This window comes from Schistocerca gregaria, chromosome 3, assembly GCF_023897955.1.
Source record: "Schistocerca gregaria isolate iqSchGreg1 chromosome 3, iqSchGreg1.2, whole genome shotgun sequence".
NCBI classification, from domain to species: domain Eukaryota; kingdom Metazoa; phylum Arthropoda; class Insecta; order Orthoptera; family Acrididae; genus Schistocerca; species Schistocerca gregaria.
The window spans coordinates 177,817,468-177,839,282 of NC_064922.1; the positions used below are offsets into that span (position 1 = coordinate 177,817,468).

At 44.2% G+C, this 21,815-nt stretch overlaps 1 protein-coding gene across 1 annotated transcript in view; it reads right to left on the reverse strand.

Annotated features, from left to right (window-relative positions):
- The window catches only part of LOC126356099 (E3 ubiquitin-protein ligase RNF144A), a 429,688-nt gene that overhangs the window by 185,003 nt on the left and 222,870 nt on the right, over positions 1-21,815 (reverse strand). Inside the window, exon 2 of the mRNA XM_050006793.1 lies at positions 17,913-17,976. The gene's annotated coding sequence lies outside the window, so the exon portion shown is untranslated. The remainder of the gene's footprint in view (positions 1-17,912; positions 17,977-21,815) is intronic.

Below are 21,815 nucleotides of genomic sequence, written 5' to 3' on the forward strand. Positions count from 1 at the left end.
GAAACGTTGACGGTAAACGAGGATACAAGAACAGAATAGAAGCTTTTAAATGTGGTGTTAAAGGACAATGTTCAAGGTTATAAGTAGATCGGATACATATTGAAGATAATGTGAACGAATCGGTGCGAAGAGGCTTTTATGGTACAATACAGAATAATAGTTTGTACGACATATTCTGAGGCGTCAAGGTTAATTTGGCAATAGGCAGGACTGTGGTAGGGAGAGGGGGCTTTAAAATTTGTGGAGGCACACCAAGACTTGATTGCAGAAAGCACATCTAATTACATGTAGGTTACAGTAGTTATGCACAGATAACACATCTATTCAGGATATACTAGTGGGAAGAGTTGTATCAAACCAATGTAGCAAGGGCACACAATTTAAAAGCCAAACACAGCTCATCGTCCTATACGAAGCGAGACATCTTTTTGCTAGCGTCAAGTCGCATTAAGCCAGTGACTATGGTTAGATGAGCGGCGTGCGTTCCTTTTGCTTCCAGTCTTCCATAAAACCGCTTTCGAAGCAATGGTCCTGGAAAGTTCCTCTCGTTTCATCTTCCATGCATATACACTGATCAGCCAGAACATTTTGACCACCGAGCTACTATCGATAAAAACCCAACTGCATGGTGCCTGAAGAATCAGTGAGCGAGCTGTACGTGTGTAGAATGGGGCGGGCGCGCGATCTGTCCGAGTTGGACCGAGAGCAGATTATGATGGCCCGGACACTCGGTACGAGTATTTCGGGTCTCCGACATGTGAAACCACGTCTAGACGTCGTGTGGTTGGGCGGCCACCCCTCATTACAGATGTCGGAAGTCGTAGGCTGGGCAGACTGATAAAACAGGACAGGCGGCGAACTGTAGCGGAAATGGCATCAGACTTCAATGCTTTTATGGGAATTAGGTGACTTACGTGTGCAGTCGTAGTGCTAACTCCCTCCAGTGGGCTACCGAGGCCTATTGCTTCCATGTCACGAAAGGCCGCCTCGGTTATTCGTGCCGAAGGTGGACATACTGGCTATTAGGTACGTGATCATAATGTTTTGGCTGATCAGTGTATTCCCCTTAAGTCTTATGCACGGAAGATGGGCATTTTATGAACAAGAATAAAAACACAGACAGGATGGCCAAATAAAACGAGCCCAGAAAATATTCACAATGCGACTGGCGCGGTATTGGTCCTTATCAATGGACATCACTGAAGATGGCCACCGTTGAGGTCGATGTGGGCTGTGCTTGATTTACACGTGTAGCAGCTCTGCCTGAGGGATAGCAGCAGTAGCGTCTTCAGCGTTCTGCTGTGTGAGGATTATTGGAGTACACCTGACCACTCAGTTGTTCTGTAGGTAAAAATCACACGGAGAAAGATCAAGTGATTGAAGAGGCCAGGAGGCTGACGGCCGCTGCTAATTCTCCACTCCTCAGCGAACACCTCCTCACGCACTCTTCACAAGAGTGTCAAGCAGTTGTTTCTTCTTGCTGAAAATACCCATGCAGTATTTCATCTTCTGTGTGCTGATCCACATAAGGATTAAACAGTTTCTGATCATACCGGTTAGCATTAATTGTTTGGGGAAAGAATTTGTTACGAGGGCTTGGTAAAAAGTATTGTCTCTGAATTTTTATGTGAAAACTCTTAAAGCTTTTTGAATAAAACAAATTTGATTAACATTCTACGTATTTATTCTTTACATCTGCTTATTTATTTCTCAAAACAGTCACCCTCACGATTAAGACATTTCTCCCACTGAGAGACCAGCTTGTTGATACAGACACGGTACAACTTTAGACTTTGTTGATGGAGTCCGAACATCACCTCTGCTTACACAGCTTCATCACCATCAAAGTGAATTCCTTTCTTTTTCCCTTTATTGTATTTCAATTCCCCATTGTGGCGGGCTGGCAGCAGCATATGCGCTGCTCTTCAGCCGAAAGACATAGATCATACACTAGAAGACATAAAATAACATAAAGGAGAAAATAGGGAGTACAGAGACATAACTAGGGAGCAATATTATGAAGACAATAGACAATAAGGGGGTTACTGGAAACCGGAGATAAAATCATAAAAAGTAGGGCACACAAAAAATCACACACAGGGACGATTAAAAGAACACTAGGCGAAGCATGACTGGAGCATAAAAGTATCGACGGACGGCGTAGCACATAACAATCACTGACAGTAACAGTATGCACAAGTCCAGAACAGAATTAAAATCACAGCTCTCAACGCACAGGAGAACAGCACCAAACAGAACACTGACCTAACACAATGATGATGATGAGCAAACAGAGGATATGACAGGCACATGGAGATGAGGGAGAAAGGAAGAGGGGAGGGGGGAAACAAGGGCTCAGGTGGGGGAAAGGAGGAAAATCCGCTCTGGGAGAAGGAGGGGAAAGGAAAAGGAAGGTCCAAGGGGGGACAAGGCAAGGTTACAGTGGGAAGGAAGGGTATACATCATGGCGAAGTTCATCATCCAGGAGGGAGAGGTGCTGGAAATTGCCCTGATGAAGGAGATGGAGGGTGTGGAGGCGGAGAGAGGGAGGGATACAGAAATAGAGGCACGGCAACAGGCGGGGGGTAGAGACGAAGGAGGAAACCAGGGGGTGGGAGCATCAACCCTGCAGACAGTGCAAAGGCTGCGGAGATGTTGGAGGAAAAGGAGGAGGTGAGGGAAGGGGTTGACGTCGTACAGGAGCTGTGTGGGGGAAGGAAGGCAGATACGGAAGGCAAGGCAGAACACATGGCGTTCGAGGATTTGGAGGGCCTTGTAAAAGTGGGTGGGTGCAGAGATCCAGGCAATACTAGCATAACAGAGGATAGGACAGATGAGGGATTTGTTGGTGTGGAGGATGTTGGAAGGATGCAATACCCATGTCCAGCCAGACAGACGTTTCAGGAGGCGGAGGCAGGAATGGACTTTCTGCTGGATGGTCAGGAGGTGAGGGGTCCAGTTGAGGTGATGGTCAAGGGTGACGCCAAGGTATCTCAGGGTGGAGGTGATCTGGATGGGATGACCATAAAGGTTGAGGTAGAAATCATGGAGACAGGAGGAACGGGTGATGCGTCCTATGATGATTGCCTGGGTTTTGGAGGGGTTGAGAGGAAGGAACCACTGGTTACGCCAAGTGGAGAACTGGTTAAGGTGGGTTTGGAGGGTGCATTGGGACCGTTGAAGGGGAGGAAAGAGTCAGGAAGGCGATGTCATCAGCATATTGGAGAAGGTGGACAGGTGGGGTTGGCTTGGGCATACCAGCTGTGTACAAGAGATAAAGGAGAGGGGAGAGGACAGAGACCTGGGGGACACCAGCAGTGGGATAAAAGATACAGGAGTTGGTGTTGTGGAGGGTGACATAGGAAGGATGATGTGAGAGGAAGGAAGCAACCAGATGGGCAAAATTGATAGACAGGGTGTACGTTTGGAGTTTAAAGAGGGGACTGGGATGCCATACACGATCATAGGCATTTTGGAGGTCGAGGGAGCAAAAATGGCGGAGCGATGGGAAAGAAGGTGAACGAGGTTAAGGAGTTGGTCTTCAGCGGAGGAGGGTCAGAAGCCACACTGGGTAAGGGCAAGGAGGTGGTGTTGATTAAGGTGCTAATGGGTATTGTTGATTAAGGTGCTGATGGATATGGCGGGAGAGGGTGGATTCGAAGACCTTACTGAAGATGGAGGTGAAGCAGATACGACGATAGGAAGAGGCGATGGAAGAGGGTTTGTTGGGTTTGAGGAGTAAAAGGACGCGGGAAGTCTTCCACAGGTTGGGGTAGAAGCCGGTAGCGAGGATGACGACATAGAGATGGGTGAGGACAGTCAGGAATGAGAAGGGGCTTTCTCTAAGGTGGTGGTAGGTAACACAGTTGTGCCCAGGGGCCGTGTTGCATTTGGACCGGAGGACAAGTTTAATGTCGTGAGCTGTGATTGGAGTGTTAAATGTCGAAGAGGGCAACTGCCACAAGTACTGGAGTCTAGGAGCAAGTGGAGCGACCGAGGTATCGGCACGATTCATGACGGTGGGGAAAAGAGAATAATCAAGTGTACCTGTGTATCGCAGTTTGAAGGCGATTGATATTGACTTGGCTGGGCAGTTTAATAAACAGCAATTGATTGGAGGTCCAAATGTTTTTCGTCGACTGCATCTGAACTTCACCTGTGATGTACACAAGCTGTGTTTGGAGGTAGTACCTGGCTGACACTTGTTGTTGTATGGGGCAACCAACAAATTATGGTGGCCTTGAAGCATTTCCAGATGCAAACATTTTGGCTTGGAAGACATGGAGTATTGCTGAGACTACAGGACTTTTGGCTAAACAGCCTTATGGTACTCTTGTTCCAAGCATGCCATTTGTTTTGACTACGAGAAGGAAGAAGAAGTTAAATGCTGATGAATACCTGTTTTTATGGGCGAAAGTCGGCAATGGCAATTGTAAAATAAAGATCAACGGTGATTGTATGATGGAGAAGACCTCGGAAAGATGGGAAGCGAAATGGTTGGCCTTACTGAGGTTGTCAGGAAGGGGGCGGTCGTTTTGGAGAAGGGGGTAGTGGGGCTCGGAATGGGAACCAGTAAGGGGATGGAAGGCAGACCAGTACTTGGAGGAGTTGATAGGGAGGGTGGCGTTGCGTCGTGTGCAGGTTTGGCGCCATTAAGTCCTCGAAGGCGTTCTTTAAATTCTGCAAATAGGTGAAAATCGAATGTGGCCAAGACTATTGTTGACGGACAAACCAATGCCTCGAATTGTTGCAGATGCTGTAGCGCCCGCGTATGGTCGGGTTGGCATTGTCATGCTGAAGGAGGTGCTCCATATGTGGACGAACTCTGCGAATTCGAAACTCGATTACAGCATGCTGTTTGTCAAGCACCGACATAGTTACTTTACACACACCACCATGTTACACGCTACAATTCAGAGCGCTCTAGTGGCAGAGGGAAGCGGGAAAATTCCACCGAGTAATATACATGGCATGTAATACCTGATCCGATATAGAGAACAGGATGAAAAATTACGAATGATTGTTACGACGAACAATGCAATGTTCCTTCGGACGAGTATGCGTGTCCGAAGGAGGAGGCACTGAGGCAACTAGAGCCGTTATGAAATGTTTTCGCAGTTGCCAATACGAACAGCCATCAGGTATATATGGGTATAGCGACAGTGAAAATTTGTGGCTGATCGGGACTTCGCTTACCCGCTTTACGCGAGCGCTGAACTTCCATCTGTCGTCGTTTCTGCATCACAACCTGTACTCGTACACACACTATGTAAATCCCGTACAGGGCACAGCATCTTTAATTGAAAATCGATTCGTCGCATTGGCGGATATGCGTGTCCGATCGAACATGGCATCGTTCTTCTTAACCACACGGGCACTGCAATATCGTATTTATGTGTCAATACCAGATAGCAAAGGTGACTTTCAATTAAAATTACCTCCCATATAAGGGAACTGCATAATATGTGTACGAGTACAGGTTGTGACACAGGATTTCACCATGGGACGTGCACGGATAGTCAGAGCGATTAAAGCCGTCGGCACACGCACCGTACTGTCGAACGTCAACGTTGAGGGTGCCGAGTGTAACGTGCCGCTGAACGCTCAGAAAGGATGCGACTTGTGCACACCGTACTTGAGCCCGAACGTGGTATACGCGATCACAACGCGCTCCAGCGGCAGTTGTCGTCTGTATCTGGCCCACAAATCAGACTGTTTACGAAATGTACGGGCACAAAATTCCTATTTTAGCTCTATTAGAATGTACTTTGAGAACTTTTAACATTGCAGTGCGTCAGCAGTCGTGAATAATTTAATGATTGTAAAGAATCCGCCTAGATTGCAAATATTTGCAATCTAGGCGGATTCTTTATAATCATTAGAACTTACTTTCCTCTTTTGTCCATATCCTAGTCTTATCAATATCTGTGAAAATATTATAAGGCAAAAAGGAAAGTACCATGTCCGCTCAAAGGACATCGGCTTATACAAGTTCCTTTACAAACAGTGGATACAAGTTTAGCTATCTACGTAAGATAAAAATTATTTCATCATTCTCACTTTTTATTAAAACCCGAAGACCATTCTTACTTGATCACTGTTCCTAAACAGTAGCAGAATCTCTACAACATGTGAATTACGAAGCAAAAAAGCCAAAATATCTAACTGCAAGTAGTGCAATGTGTCCTGGAGATTAAGCCAATAGAATAAACTCACTTCTCAAAAAGAGCGAATATTACACTATATACTTACGATAAACTACTAAGAAAGTATTAGAACCTATTAAAAATTCGTATGTTAGAAAAAAATTATTGGGAAGTAGCGGGACGCGAACCACTACCACAACACAAACATTGTTGGGAATATGTGACCCCACTCATTGCTCACTGCACCGTTGTCGTTGTCCTTGTGGTGGTGGTCTTCAGTCTGTAGCTTTCCACGAAAAGTTTCATCATCTCAGAACAACTGCTCCGGCCTAAGTGCTTTTGAAACCCGCTTACTGTATTCAAACATAGGTGTTCCTTTATAACTTTTACGCCCACACTTCCTTGCAATAGTAAACCAGTGATGCCTTGATGTCTGAGAATGTGTCCTATCAACCGATCCCTTTTTCTAGTCAGGTTGCGTCACAAATCTCTTTTCTCCCCGGTCCTATTCAGTACCTCCTCATTAGTTTCATGATCTACCCACCTAATGTTCAGCATTCTTCCGTAACACCACATTTCAAAAGCTTCTATTCCCTTCTTGTCTGGATTGTTTATCCTTCACACTGCACTTCCAAATACATGACTACACTACAGACAAATACATGTTCAGAAAACACTTTCTAACACTTTAATCTATATTCGATATTAACAAATTTTCTTTTCTTGAGAAACGCTTTTCTTGCCACTGCGAGTTTGTATTTAATCATCTCTCTACTTCGGCCGTCAGCCGTTTTTTCGGGCCAGTTTTATCTTGCCCATCTCGTATAAGCAAGCTGCGTAGTTTTAGTTCTATGCAGGTATTGGTTTCCACAAAATACAAACTGCACTTCAAAGCAGTCGCACTTCTTGCTATCGAATGCTACCACCTTATGCGGAACTAACGGTATCCTGCTCCTAAATAAATGTAGAAATGTCTTCCGTATTTCCATGGGAGCTGCAGTGTTCATTACGAACAATTACTTAATAAAAGAGACTTTTTTTTTTCGGCGCAGTAGACATGCGCAAGCTCACGATGAGAGCTTCCTGGCATCAGAATTCCATCTTTACGAAAACGTTAGTACTGAGAGTATTACTGAAATTGTACGAAATGGCTTATTACGAAACAGAAAAAAATATATGCGACCGGAACCCAAAATATCTGCACATCTCTCCTGCATGCGTTGCCATAGTGACAAAGTCTCCTGCTAGGCGGGTTATAATTAGGTGGCTACCCATCATCGGCGTGGAAATGACAGTTAGGTAAGAGTGTTTGTTTTCGTTTCCCGTGGTCACCAATTTCATACTTAAATTTTTGTATACGTAGAGGCAACAACTGGAAGCATTCGTAGCTGCCGCTTCTAAAATAAAAAAAAAAAAAAAAAAAAAAAAAAAAAAAAAAAAAAAAAAAAACACCTCGCTTTCGCGACATGTTGCTGTAACAGAAGAGGATCGATGCATTCTATATAACGCAACAGACAATCGTCCAACGAGAAACACGCTTTGTCGTTCGATCGTATACAGAAACACTGACGCACAGAAGTTTAAGAAATCTGAAAATAATGCACAAAGCAAAGCTATGCCATGACACATTTTTCTCTATAGCGTGATACTAAGAACGATTCACGGCTAGGTTACATTTTTTGCGATAAATAGCAGGTAACTACTGTCGCTAATGGCGTAGCTGATAAGAACAATGCACTGCGAAAATCTTACGTCTGCTAATGCAATTCCGCTCACTTGTAGATCTATTGTTATTTTCTCGCGTGCATTGTAGTTTTGCTCTTAAATGCTGTAGTCTGCGACTACCATCACGCTTACGTAAATGGCTGCCGTTAATTCTTTGCTGTTATCGCAATTCGCGTTTTACGTCCTAAGGTCGCCATTTCGCTTTATTAAAGTGCTTTTGCTATATCTTTGCCTGCAATTTCAAAACACTGCGCAGTTCGTGCACTTACCGACATCCGTGCTGCTCTGAAAATCGTTTGGGACAAACATCTACCAGTTAAAACTTTGTGCTAAAAGTAATATTAAGATACATTAGCACACCATTTAACACTTGCTACAGGAACTGTTGTTAATGTTATGGGAAAACTTATGGGACTTAACTGCTAAGGTAATCAGTCCCTAAGCTAACACACTACTTAACCTAAATTATCCAAAGGACAAGCACACACACCCATGCCCGAGGGAGGACTCGAACCTCCGCTACAGGAACTAACTCGTGCCTAAACGACAACACTGATTCAGGGAAATTAGGGAAGTCCTTGTAATTTTCTCCTGATACGCACTGGCTATCAGCAGTGGCACAGTAGGACGCGCCCGTTTGTTTTTCCGACAGCTCTTCGATGTACCGTTTTCTCCCTGTAACACTGTACATCCCTTGGAGATATGTAACTTAAAGACACTTTTCTGTTTCTTTTCTGTTCATATCGACAAAACAGAAAGCACGTCTGAAAACTTCGGTGGGAGTATCACGCACAGCTACATATATACTTAGCAAGGTACTGTAAAGTACGTGGCGGAGGATACTTCTAACCAAAATTAAGAGATTTTCCGCCCTATTTGATTCTATATACCTATGTAAGCACCCTAAACTCTTTGCCTGATGAGCATGGCCCCTAGGTGGTAAAATGATGGTGACAACAAAATTGTCGCACACTCTCCTTTAAATTTAACCAACAGCGTTCTCGCAAGAACAAGATCGTCTTTTTCTGTATATTATTTCAGTTCCATGAACATCTCTGTTACACATTCATATGGGCTACACCAACTTCTTACCATCCTCAGAATCCTTCTACCAATGCGTTCGGACCTATTCGATAAGAAGTCCAAACGTTGGTGCAGTTCTCTAGAACTGCTCACACTAATATCTTTTATGCGTTTTTCTTTACAGTATTAAAACTAAACTCCGCTTGTACAGGCCATGGAGGCCTAACGGTACAGACCGGCCGCCGTATCATCCTCAGCCCCCCAGGCGTCACAAGATGCGAATATGGAGAGGCATGTGGTCAGCACACCGCTCTCCAGGCCGTATGTCAGTTTACGAGACCGGAGCCGTTACCTGTCAATCAAGTAGCTCTTCAGTTTGTCTCACAAGGGCTAGCCCAGCCCGACAGCGCATAAAATCGGTGTTCTGGCGGGAACCGGTCCGACTACTGCGGCAATGCCGTTGGCTTCTACCCGCAAATATTTAAACGTTGACACCCGCTCCATTTGTTCGCTCAAATCTTGTAATGGGATACTACTAGGTTCTTGCTCTTTGTTATGAAACACACAACACAAAAGAATACCTTAATTCACCTTCAAGGCAATCTTCAATGGCACTTTTGGCAATGCTTATACAGCCGCCGGAAATCGTCAGCCGTGGCTTATTTTGCAATCAACTGTAGCTTGAATGTCAAATGTCTTTGGGGGAAATTCGAAATGCGCATTTTCTCTGTGCGGGATGACCACGATGGTTGCCTACCTTTCTCCGGATGCATCAGGACTCGTCCCCTGGAAAGATGTTTTCCGTCCTTATTGCTTTTTGCTCGCTAAGAAGTTTGTGCGTCATTAATCGGATACAGATTACCAGCTTGCCCAAAGCATTTGGAACGATGGCGTTATCTTTCACAAGTACTAGCTCCTCGCGCATCAGTCTCAGAAAACTAGCTGACTTAGCTCCAGCATCTGTCGTACCTACTCCACGCTGTCTCTCGTTACGTTTGTGGACTCTCGACTCGAACGCGGCGCATTGCAAACGGCTGGCTGCCTTCCTTTCCGAGACCGCTTGAATCAGTCGCATTCACATTTTCCGCTCATGGATTCTGTCCCGTACTCCTGAACAAAGATTTTTGCAGTTTGAACGAAAAAGCACGTTTCTTTGTTGCTTCGTGCCATTACGATACGAGGCTCCACAGTAGTTACGTTCCCAGGAGAATCTGTTTAGCTTATTTAGATTGCTAAAAGTGACCCGACGCTTCTCGACACTTCTCCCCGTGCGCATATGGTAGTGCTCATTTTTAACACTTTGACACACATTAGCATGGAGATATCGGCCCAACGTTTTAGATGCACCTTGTACTTCAGGTTGTTCCCACATAAGCTAACAAAAAAGGCATTACATACTCGATACTTAATGATGCTTCTGCCTAACGTGTATCGTTATTTCACGCACTTTAAACATTTAAATATGAATTCGTACGTTTATCCATGAATACAACGTAGAAGAGCGTAAAATACGAACTAGCCTTCTACATGGTCATTTCTCAAACTTCCCCTGCAAATATACCAGGTTTCATCATCACCATCATTCAAGACTGATTATGCTCTGAGCACTATGGTTCAAATGGCTCTGAGCACTATGGGACTCAACTGCTGTGGTCATCAGTCCCCTAGAACTTAGAACTACTTAAACCTAACTAACCTAAGGACATCACACACATCCATGCCCGAGGCAGGATTCGAACCTGCGACCGTAGCAGTCGCACGGTTCCGGACTGCGGGCCTAGAACCGCGAGACCACCGCGGCCGGCACTGATTATGCCTTTCAGCGTTCAGTCTGGAGCATAGTCTCCCTTATAAAATTCGTCCATGATCCCCTATTCAGTGCTAACATTGGTGCCTCTTCTGATGTTAAGCCTATTACTTCAAAATCATTCTTAACCGAATCCAGGTACCTTCTCCTTGGTCTACCCCGACTCCTCCTACCCTCAACTGCCGAACCGATGAGTCTCTTGGGTAAACTTGCTTCTCCCATGCGTGTAACATGACCCCACCATCTAAGCCTGTTCGCTCTGACTGCTACATCTATAGAGTTCATTCCAAGTTTTTCGTTGATTTCCTCATTGGTCGAAAGATTGAACGGTGCACAGACAACTTAGTCTTGGTACTGAATTCCTTCTTGCAGAAGAGAGTAGATCGTAGCTGAACGCTCACTGCATTAGCTTTGCTACACCTCGCTTCCAGTTCTTTCACTATACTGCCATCCTGTGAGAATATGCATCCAAAGTACTTGAAACTGTCCAACTGTTCTAACTTTGTTCCTCCTATTTGGCACTCAATCCGTTTATATCTCTTTTCCACTGACATTACTTTCATTTTGGAGATGCTAATCTTCATACCATAGTCCTTACATTTCTGATCTAGCTCTGAAATATTACTTTGCAAACTTTCTATTGAATCTGCCATCACAACTAAGTCATCCGCATATTCGAGACTGCTAATTTTGTGTTCACATACCTTCATCTCACCCAGTCAGTCTATTGTTTTCAACATTATGATCCATATACCAGGTTTGAAACGGAAAAATTTCTAGGGCTTTTTCTTCTTTTTTCTGGATGCCAACGTCTAATGTTTACATTTTTTTTTCTTGCTGCGTTGGTATACATGTCCTACTTCATAGTTACCTGTCGAACAGTTCTAGTAGATAATCGAACAATTTTAAATGTTAAATATAATGAAACAAAGAACTGGCATTACATTTCGTTTTAAGAATAGAAGATACGCTTGCACCTTACTGAAATGTTGAATGTTGCTTTTTTCAAGTCATCTATGAATTACACAAGCGTTGTTGATGGGTGATTCAAACGTTTTCGAGAGTGTCCTAAAAAGGAAAGATGGAAGGTTAGTGTTTAACGTCCCGTCGACAGCGCGGTCTTTAGAGTCGGACCTCAAGCTCGAAATGCGAAACGATGGGGAAGGAAGTAACCCCTACTTTTTTCAAAGGAGATATCCCAGTATTTGCCTGGATCGATTGAGGGAGATCACGGGAAATCTAAATCTGAATGGCAGGACGCGGATTTGAACAGTTGTCCTCCCGAATACGAGTCCAGTGTGCGAAACACTGTACCACCACGCTGGGTGAGGTTATTGGAGACAAAGAGAGGATCCTGAACAAGCTGAAGATGGCAAGTGTGTTGGACTCTTTAGTACTTCGACTATCTTTGAAAACGACGAAAAAATGAAGACACTGATAATTGACAATAGCCGAATTACTATCAGATGTTGCAATATTCTTTTGCTCATGCCGAACAATTCTTTCCTGTGTCTTGGGCGTTAACGTGTGGTAGCAATATCTGCTCGGAAACTTGAATTCCGACAAGAAGTCGGAGTCACTGGAACGTTGGCAAAAAGTTACTAAACGAAGTGGTGATGAGTTTGTGTAAAGCACTCGCAACAAAAGACCAGATATTTTTGTCACCCCAACTATGTCGCTGCACACAATTCAGTTTTTTTCTTGAATCTGTAACCAATATCCACACACTCACACTTCGAATGCGCCGAACACACAGCCCTTTGAACTATAGTGATAGGATGTTACACCGACAATAAATAGATAGAGCTAAACACTATAAAGTATCTCACATTGCAGAAGAGATGCGAAGATTGAAAAAAGTACGACTTCCAGCAACCTTTAAATATAATTTCAAACCTGTTCTTTCTCACTTAAATACTTTATACTTAACACATTAACACATTTTAAAGTTATCAGATGTCTGAATTTGTTTTATACCCACATGGAAGTTCAATTCTTAAGGAACCAGGTGTTTACTTGTGTTCAATGAAACCGTTAAAATATACAAACGGATAACCAAATCGTGAACATCACTGCTCGGTACTAGTGGCTGTTCAGTGTTTTCCAACGCCATTGCCTCGTTTAGTTTTCTGCCTCTCAAAGAGATGGACTCGGTGACTGAATAGCATTCGCTAGAAAACTAAATGTAAAGCAATCGCCTACTCTCAAAAGAAATCGCCTATTTTTTTTCTTTGGTCTTTTTCTCAGCGGTTATCCCCCTCTATGCCAGGCCTGGTTGCCATCTTACAGCCAGTTTGCACGCATTTCCGCTTTACGGTTTTCACAGCATGTCTGAATTAAACGCAAGAACTACACCAATCTTTGGTCATATATTGTGGAGAACATCATTTAAAATGATGCCGTAGTTGTTTATAATATCGATCATTTTGCTCGCCCGATGGCGAAACAGTTTCCCAAATTATACCGAGCCCATCTGACACGCGTACTATATTTGAGGAGGTCATCAGGACCGTCAAGTAAATTACTGAATTACGTGCAATAATAATGTCTCGTGCTGTAACGACAGAATAAATGGTACAGGTTGAAAAAAAAAAAGTTGCAGAGGTTTTAAAGAAATCTTGAAAAATAAAACAAGCACTTATATAGACTTTATAGCCTTTATTATAAGATGAAGTACCAGTAGCCTAGATCACGTAATGGTAATATGACTGAAATTTACAATGCTCAAACTCCACTGCTCAAATGAAAATGTCTTCCAGATAGATCCGAAAAAAAGAAACAGCGGTGAACTCTTGAAGTTATAATGAACTCACAATCAACAAACCTTTTTTAAGTATACAGGTCAATGTCGTTCTGGAATAAGAGCGGAAATATTCAAATTCCATTTTTCACACGTCTAAACATAGCTGACTGTTAAATAAGGCGAACTATTTACGTCGTGTGTTGCTTCGAGTCGGTACTATACGCCGCAACGTGTACGCTACAATGACAGAGAGGCGAAAAAAGTTAGAAAATAATATATCGGAAATGGCCCGTCTTTATAATCAAAGCGGAAAACCTATGTGTCAGACAACCGCTAAGCGGGTCTAAGCCTTCCATTCAGTCCCTTATTGATCAGTGGAGTGGCAGTTGAAAAAACGAAAGGCGAAGTTTTAAATTTCACATTCAAGAAATCGTTTACACAGGAGAACCGTACAAACGCACCGTCATTTGACCATCGGGCAGACTCTCGTAGGGACGAAATAGAAATAAGCATACCTGGCGTACAGAAACGACTGAAAGATTTGAAAGATCAAACCAGTAATATTCAGATACACTTTTACTAGTGTCCTGCTTGACACAGCCAATTCGTTTAAATATCTGGACATAGCGTTGCAAAGTGATATGAGATGGAACGGGTATTTAAGAACTGTGATAGGGAAGCCAAATGGTCGACTTAGGTTTATTGGGAGAATTTTAACAAAGAGTGGTTCATCTGTATAGGAGTCGGCATGTAGGACGCCGGTGTTTGGGATCCGTACCAGGTAGGCTTGAAGGGGGATATCGAAGCCAGATTTGTTACCGGAAGGTTCGAAGAACACGAAGTGTTACAGAGATGCTTCGGGAACCCAAATGGGAATCCAGTGAAGGAATGCGACGTTCTTTTCGAGGAAAACTATTGAGGAAACTTAGAGAACCGGCATTTACGCTGATTGCCTAACGATTCCACTGCCGCCAACATCCATCGCGAGTAAGGATCACGAAGATAAGATACGAGAAATTAGGGCTCATACAGAAGAGTACACACAGTCGATTTTCCCTCGCTCTATTTGCACGTGGAACAGGAAGGGAAATGACAAGTAGTGGTACAGGGTACCCTCCGCCACGCACTGTACGGTGGCTTGTAGAGTTTCTATGTAGATGTAGACGAAGGTCGGGCAATTGTGCGGACAGCGTCAAGTATTCTGACCAACTTGCGTATGTTCATTTCTATGGATGGTTTCTGAACGAAGTTCCATGGGAACATTTGAACCCTCAGTTTGTAATTAATTTTTTTATACACACAAATGAGATCTGGTTGTGTATGCAGAACAACTGTTGCAAAATATCAAGGAAAATGTCTGGCGCACTATTTCCATGATGGGTATTTTTTTGACTGATCATATTACGGATATTTTGGGTAGTTTACATGTTTACATTACCTAGTCAGGTTCGTAGAGAGAGATAATGCGATTTTCTGGCATATTTTACACTGGTACGCTGTGAAGCTGGTTGGAAATAAATTTAGGCTGCCGTGACTATGTCATGCATATCCGGCGCCAACAGATCCAAATAAGTAAGAGTGATTCTCCCACTTTTTACGTAACGAGGAGGACGTCTACGAAGGGACTGTGGGCCGTAGGAATCTCTGTCAGGTTCAATGTGAAATTTGGCGCTGTAGTAGACCTACTCTTAAATATATTATACCGTAGATTCTTCGAACATAAAACTGTTTATAGCGTTCTGAAGAACGCATACGTCACAACCGTTACATGAAGAGCAACGGCAGCGACTACAAAACTGTTGTCCAATATCACTGACCTCCATTTGACTCATAGAACATATTCTGAGCTCAGACGTTACGACGTATCTCGAACCGATTAGGCTCCGTGCCAACGAGCACTGATTCCGAAAACAATGGTCACGCGAGAGCCAACTCGCGCTTTTCTCATAAGTCGTTCTGAAAGGCATGGATCGAGTCAGTCAGGTAGCTGCAGCAAACTTTTGACTTGCAATGCTTACTAACGAAACTACAATCATAGGGGGTATAAATTAAATTTGTTGGTCGTTTAAGCACTTTTTGGTACGGCAGACGTGGCAGGATGTCATCGATGAAGGGTCATCGATATATGTAGAAGTAGCTTCAGGGATGCCTCTGAGATACATGTTGTGACCATTGCTCTTCATGTTATACAGGGTGATTAAATAGGAAAGAACAAATTTCAGTTGTTTACTACAGACAAACTGTGGAAGACAGAAACACATTGGGCATGACACTGGATAGGGGAAAGTTCAAAGTTTTATGTTCGCACAGACACTATACCACACACGCAAGATGAGCACCATGCGTTGCTCGAGATAGTCTATTTTATTCCACACACCAACTGACAGGTCCCTTTTTATTGTATCGGCAGCTTTAACAATCCGATTTTTCAGATCTTGAAGAGTAGCTGCCATGGTGAGAAAAAGACTATGTCTTTTATGCACCTCCAGAGAAAAAAACTGTGAGGATTGAGTTCTGGCGACCTGGGAGACGAAAAGCAATGAACATTTTGTCCACCTCTTCCCAGTCCAACGTTGCGGGGTGGTGCTGTTAACACAACTCCGCACGTCAAGATGAAGGCGAGGAGGCACGCTATCATAAATATAAATGAAATCTCTGAAATGGAATCTTCGTCAAATCGAGGAAACAACCAGTTTTGCAGCATGTCCAGGTATGTCTTTCCTGTCATAGTTTCCTTCGCAAAACAGAAAGGTCCATAAACTTTGGGAACAGAAACAGCACAAAATACGTGGTCTCCTTCATATTCGACGACTACGTCAGATATTTAAGAGCCCCAAATTCTTACATTGTGGTGGTTTACATTAACCATCGATTCGTCTTAAAACATGAGTCGTTCGGAGAAAGTGTCATCTGCCATATCCTGGAGAACTCAAATTAAAAATTCGTACCTTCTATTATGGTTGCCGCGACGCAATTGCTGCAGTGATTGCAACTTGTAAGGCTTCATATACAGGCGTCGTTTCAGAACACGTCACACTGGTTGGACTTCCAGAGGGCTCCGCGTGAACGCATCTAGCATACGCTCGACATTTTCGTCACACGTGCGTGGATCCTATGCATATGCAACCAACTTCCTAAAATTTTGTATGCCAGTCATAAATCTGCTTGTGAAGGGGGATGGGTGGCTTCTTGCTGATTGGATAGCGGGATGCACGTTGCACATGAACAGTGGATTGAATTCGCGCTACAGTCCTACACATAAAATGATTTCTCTCGTGGTGTAGCCGCCATATTGCCACAAACAAAGTCCTGCTACGTCAAAACTTTGACCTTTCTCTATCTTGTGACATGCTCAATGTGTTTCTGTCTTTTATAGTTTGTAACAAACACTTGAAATCCGTTCTTTGTTCTCGAAGCACCCTGTATATTAATGGTCTCAGACTTTCGCTGATGATGCAGTTATCTATTACAAAGTAGTAAATGGAAACGTCGATTCTGGTACAAGAAATTTAAGAGAAACATGACGCAACCAAATAATTAAGAAGATTAAAAAAAATCACACCGATATCCAATCAGATCTTGATAAGATTCCCCAGAGTGGTGCAAAGACTGAAAAACTGCTTTAAATGTTCATAAATGTAAAATTCTGCAGTTCAAAAAAGGCAAATACGTTGCATCAAATGTCTACCATTAAATGAGTCATAACTGCAATCAATCAATTCGTGTAAACACCTGGGTGTAAGAATTTGAGGAGATACGAAATGGGACTATTACACAGGCTTAGTCGCATGTATGAAGCAGTTGACAGACTTCGCTTCATGGTAAGATAGTGGAAAATGCAGGCATTAATCAAGAGATTTCTAACAAAACATTTGTGCAGGCAATCCTTGAACATTGCTCGATTGCATGGGCGCCACACCAAATAGAACTGTCAGGAAATATTGTACATATACAAAGCAGGGCAGCACTAAGGGTCACAAGTTTGCTGGACTTATGAGTGACTGTCGCAGAACTACAGTCTCTTAGCCCTGTCTTAAGAAATTGTCTTTCAATCGGACACTACACGATGCTCTCTATTTTTTCAAACCGCATTGTTACGTATCCAGTAAAATAATAAATTTTTTCTGCGGAATTGTGTTAAAGCACATCAAACGCTTCAAATATGATCACTTAAACTGTCCTTTAACTGTCCAAATGCTTATTTGTAAAGTTTACTTGAGGTGTGATATGAGAAGGCTCTAATTTCAAACTGCAACAATGCTATACATGCCCAGGCCATCAACGGTGAGTGGATTAGACAGAGCAAAGTTACTATGTTACGTACTGGATTTGTCTGCCTTCTTGAACATCTTCCCGTAGTTGCTATTTTACTACTGAAACTGCAAAAAAAAAAAAAGCCCCAGAAGGCTCGAGCTGCACCGATCGCCTCAAAGCCACATCGAAAATATATGTACGTGTAGGAACTCACCATACTGATTAACGGAAGACTTAGAGATGCAGAGGCTGATAGCTGGCCGTCCTCGAGGTAGGCCCTGGGAAAGAAACAGGTTCATTAATTTTCTGAGTAGTCACAAACACATTATGCTATTACTGTATTTATTTAGAAGTGAAGTAATGACACTGTTAATGGTTTAATAAATAAAGCGTACAGATACTTCAACACGTTAACGCCGGCGCAGAGAATTGTTTTTCTCGCTATGGGACGGCGCGCGTAATTATGCTTTCCTCCATCTGGTGGCGCTGCTTTTCCTATTCCTCTCCGTGAGGCGACTATCATACTCAAACGCCCTAGGCTAACTTTTTTTTAAAATATATTTACGTTTTATTTTGTAAGTGGCATTAAGTCCATTCTTTTAAAACAAGTAAAATAATTTTAACTCACTTAATCACAAATTATATGATATTTACTTTTTTTCAGTAAGCTCTATCGCTGACGGGTCACACAAAATTACGATAGCTGTTCCGAAAGTAAGATCCGAGCGGTCGTGAAACAAAAACCACAGTGAAAATAAAAAAATTTTATTCGCAACAGTTAGCCACTCCTTCCAGCTACCTCTCTAAATACACTCCTGGAAATTGAAATAAGAACACCGTGAATTCATTGTCCCAGGAAGGGGAAACTTTATTGACACATTCCTTTGGTCAGATACATCACATGATCACACTAACAGAACCACAGGCACATAGACACAGGCAACAGAGCATGCACAATGTCGGCACTAGTACAGTGTATGTACAGTGTATATCCACCTTTCACAGCAATGCAGGCTGCTATTCTCCCATGGAGACGATCGTAGAGATGCTGGAAGTAGTCCTGTGGAACGGCTTGCCATGCCATTTCCACCTGGCGCCTCAGTTGGACCAGCGTTCGTGCTGGACGTGCAGACCGCGTGAGACGACGCTTCATCCAGTCCCAAACATGCTCAATGGGGGACAGATCCGGAGATCTTGCTGGCCAGGGTAGTTGACTTACACCTTCTAGAGCACGTTGGGTGGCACGGCATTCATGCGGTCGTGCATTGTCCTGTTGGAACAGCAAGTTCCCTTGCCGGTCTAGGAATGGAAGAACGATGGCTTCGATGACGGTTTGGATGTACCGTGCACTATTCAGTGTTCCCTCGACGATCACCAGAGGTGTACGGCCAGTGTAGGAGATCGCTCCCCACACCATGATGCCGGGTGTTGGCCCTGTGTGCCTCGGTCGTAAGCAGTCCTGATTGTGGCGCTCACCTGCACGGCGCCAAACACGCATACAACCATCATTGGCACCAAGGCAGAAGCGACTCTCATCGCTGAAGACGACACGTCTCCATTCGTCCCTCCATTCACGCCTGTCGCGACACCACTGGAGGTGGGCTGCACGATGTTGGGGCGTGAGCGGAAGATGGCCTAACGGTTTGCGGGACCGTAGCCCAGCTTCATGGAGACGGTTGCGAATGGTCCTCGCCGATACCCCAGGAGCAACATTGTCCCTAATTTGCTGGGAAGTGGCGGTGCGGTCCCCTACGGCACTGCGTAGGATCCTACGGTCTTGGCGTGCATCCGTGCGTCGCTGCGGTCCGGTCCCAGGTCGATGGGCACGTGCACCTTCCGCCGACCACTGGCGACAACATCGATGTACTGTGGAGACCTCACGCCCCACGTGTTGAGCAATTCGGCGGTACGTCCACCCGGCCTCCCGCATGCCCACTATATGCCCTCGCTCAAAGTCCGTCAACTGCACATACGGTTCACGTCCACGCTGTCGCGGCATGCTACCAGTGTTAAAGACTGCGATGGAGCTCCGTATGCCACGGCAAACTGGCTGACACTGACGTGCACAAATGCTGCGCAGCTAGCGCCATTCGACGGCCAACACCGCGGTTCCTGGTGTGTCCGCTGTGCCGTGCGTGTGATCATTGCTTGTACAGCCCTCTCGCAGTGTCCGGAGCAAGTATGGTGGGTCTGACACACCGGTGTCAACATGTTCTTTTTTCCATTTCCAGGAGTGTAGTCAACGCTCGACTTCCGACATTTGTCGTGGCGTTGTACAAACTTTCCAGTACCCTCGACAAAATGGTTCAAATGGCTCTGAGCACTATGGGACTCAACTGCTGTGGTCATCAGTCCCCTAGAACTTAGAACTACTTAAACCTAACTAACCTAAGGACATCACACACATCCATGCCCGAGGCAGGATTCGAACCTGCGACCGTAGCAGTCGCACGGTTACCCTCGACACACAAAGCAGCCGCCTGTGCTTTCCGCCAATTCTCTACGCTGATCTGCCTTTCGTTGTTTGTGCCAAAATGTCTTCGTCGGCAGACGTTCGTGTGAGCAGAGATGAAGGGAGTCAATTAGAGGCTCTGTTGTGGGTGATGAAACACTTCCCATCGAAAAAGCTGCAGGAGCGTCTTTATTGCCCCTGCGGAATGCGGCTGAACATTGTCTTGAAGAAAGAAAAGCACGGCATTTATGTTATGTGGGCTGCATAGCTTGTTGCGAAATCTCTCACCCGATCCACATACTTGGCGGGAGATCACAGTTGTTTTAGGCATTTCTACTTGATCACTTGGTGCTCTGAAGTGAAAAGAGTAGCGTGAAGCTATCTACAGGCACAGTAAAGACATTGCCCAATACATTTGTGAGAAGTGCCATCGGATTTGCACAGCGGTTTCCATTTCGCGCCTAATCGGACCTTACTTTCCGAATACGCCTCGTATATTCACAACTATTCGTTGCGCCAGGCTCATAGATAATAAATCATGCGTCAGTGTATTCCTGGTACCAAACCTGGTAGAGTCGAACGTCAGCCACCGATAGTGCATGCCAGCGAGAACGTGTTAAGGCTGCTGGTACATAGGTTCAATGAAACAGTAAGGTGACTGCAGCGTGACTTCTCCGCTACACGCAACTCTGGCGATCGACTCAGAAGTGCTGGTTATTTGTCAGTCTGCTCCAGGGATCAACACTAAACTAGACAGACTACTGAAAACCGTCATTGCATATAAAATCGTTACGGTGTTTGGTGGGTACGCCATATTGACGAGGACGTTCAGGGTTGTTATTACTGCTTGTGCTTGCGACTTTGAAGCTATTCTTCCAATTAACTACAAGCTAAACCTAAACAGCGCCTCGTAGTATGAGTCAACAAGAATTTCATTTCTCCTGTTAAGTACAAGGATTTGACGCTTGCCCGATCCCTCACGGCGGCTGCGACGCATTGCGTCACGACTTGGCTTCATATACTAGTCTCTCCAGTTTAGTGTTGAGCTTATTGGTCTGCTCCACAACGGCAACCAAGGCAGTTCGTAATCTTCTCGCTGCATATTGGTACTTACGTATGCTTAAAAGAAAGCGGTAATATTGAATTCGTCCATCCATTTGCGAGAATGACACACGTTCAACTTTCGTATTAACGTAAGAACTTAAAAGGCGAAGTGAAGTTAAAGCAATATATAGGATGTCGAAGAAAATGTTCGAGAAGTTAACTGAAAATCTTAGTTCAATCATTACACAAAAAGGAACAAACCGGCGGAAAAGTATTTTAGTTCAAGAAAGACTCCTGTTTAGTTTGAGTTTTACAATTTAAAAAAATTCTTTTTGTTAATAGCGCAGAAACAGATAGTGTAACAACTTATCATGAGACGAATCTGTTACGGCGTAAAGTCAAGCGCCGGCACGCCAGTCGGGAACAAGAGAGCAGAAAGGGCTGTGAAGAAGACGTTATCCAACTGCACGCTGACATACCCCTCTCCAGGACGACAACGCAACAGCAGCGGCCTCTATGCGGAGAGAACATGCGCGCCGCGCGCGACTGGCCGCGGCCAAGTTCAAGAATAGCATCAAGTCTAGTCATTTCGCTTCCTGCTATGTAGAATTGTCTATACTG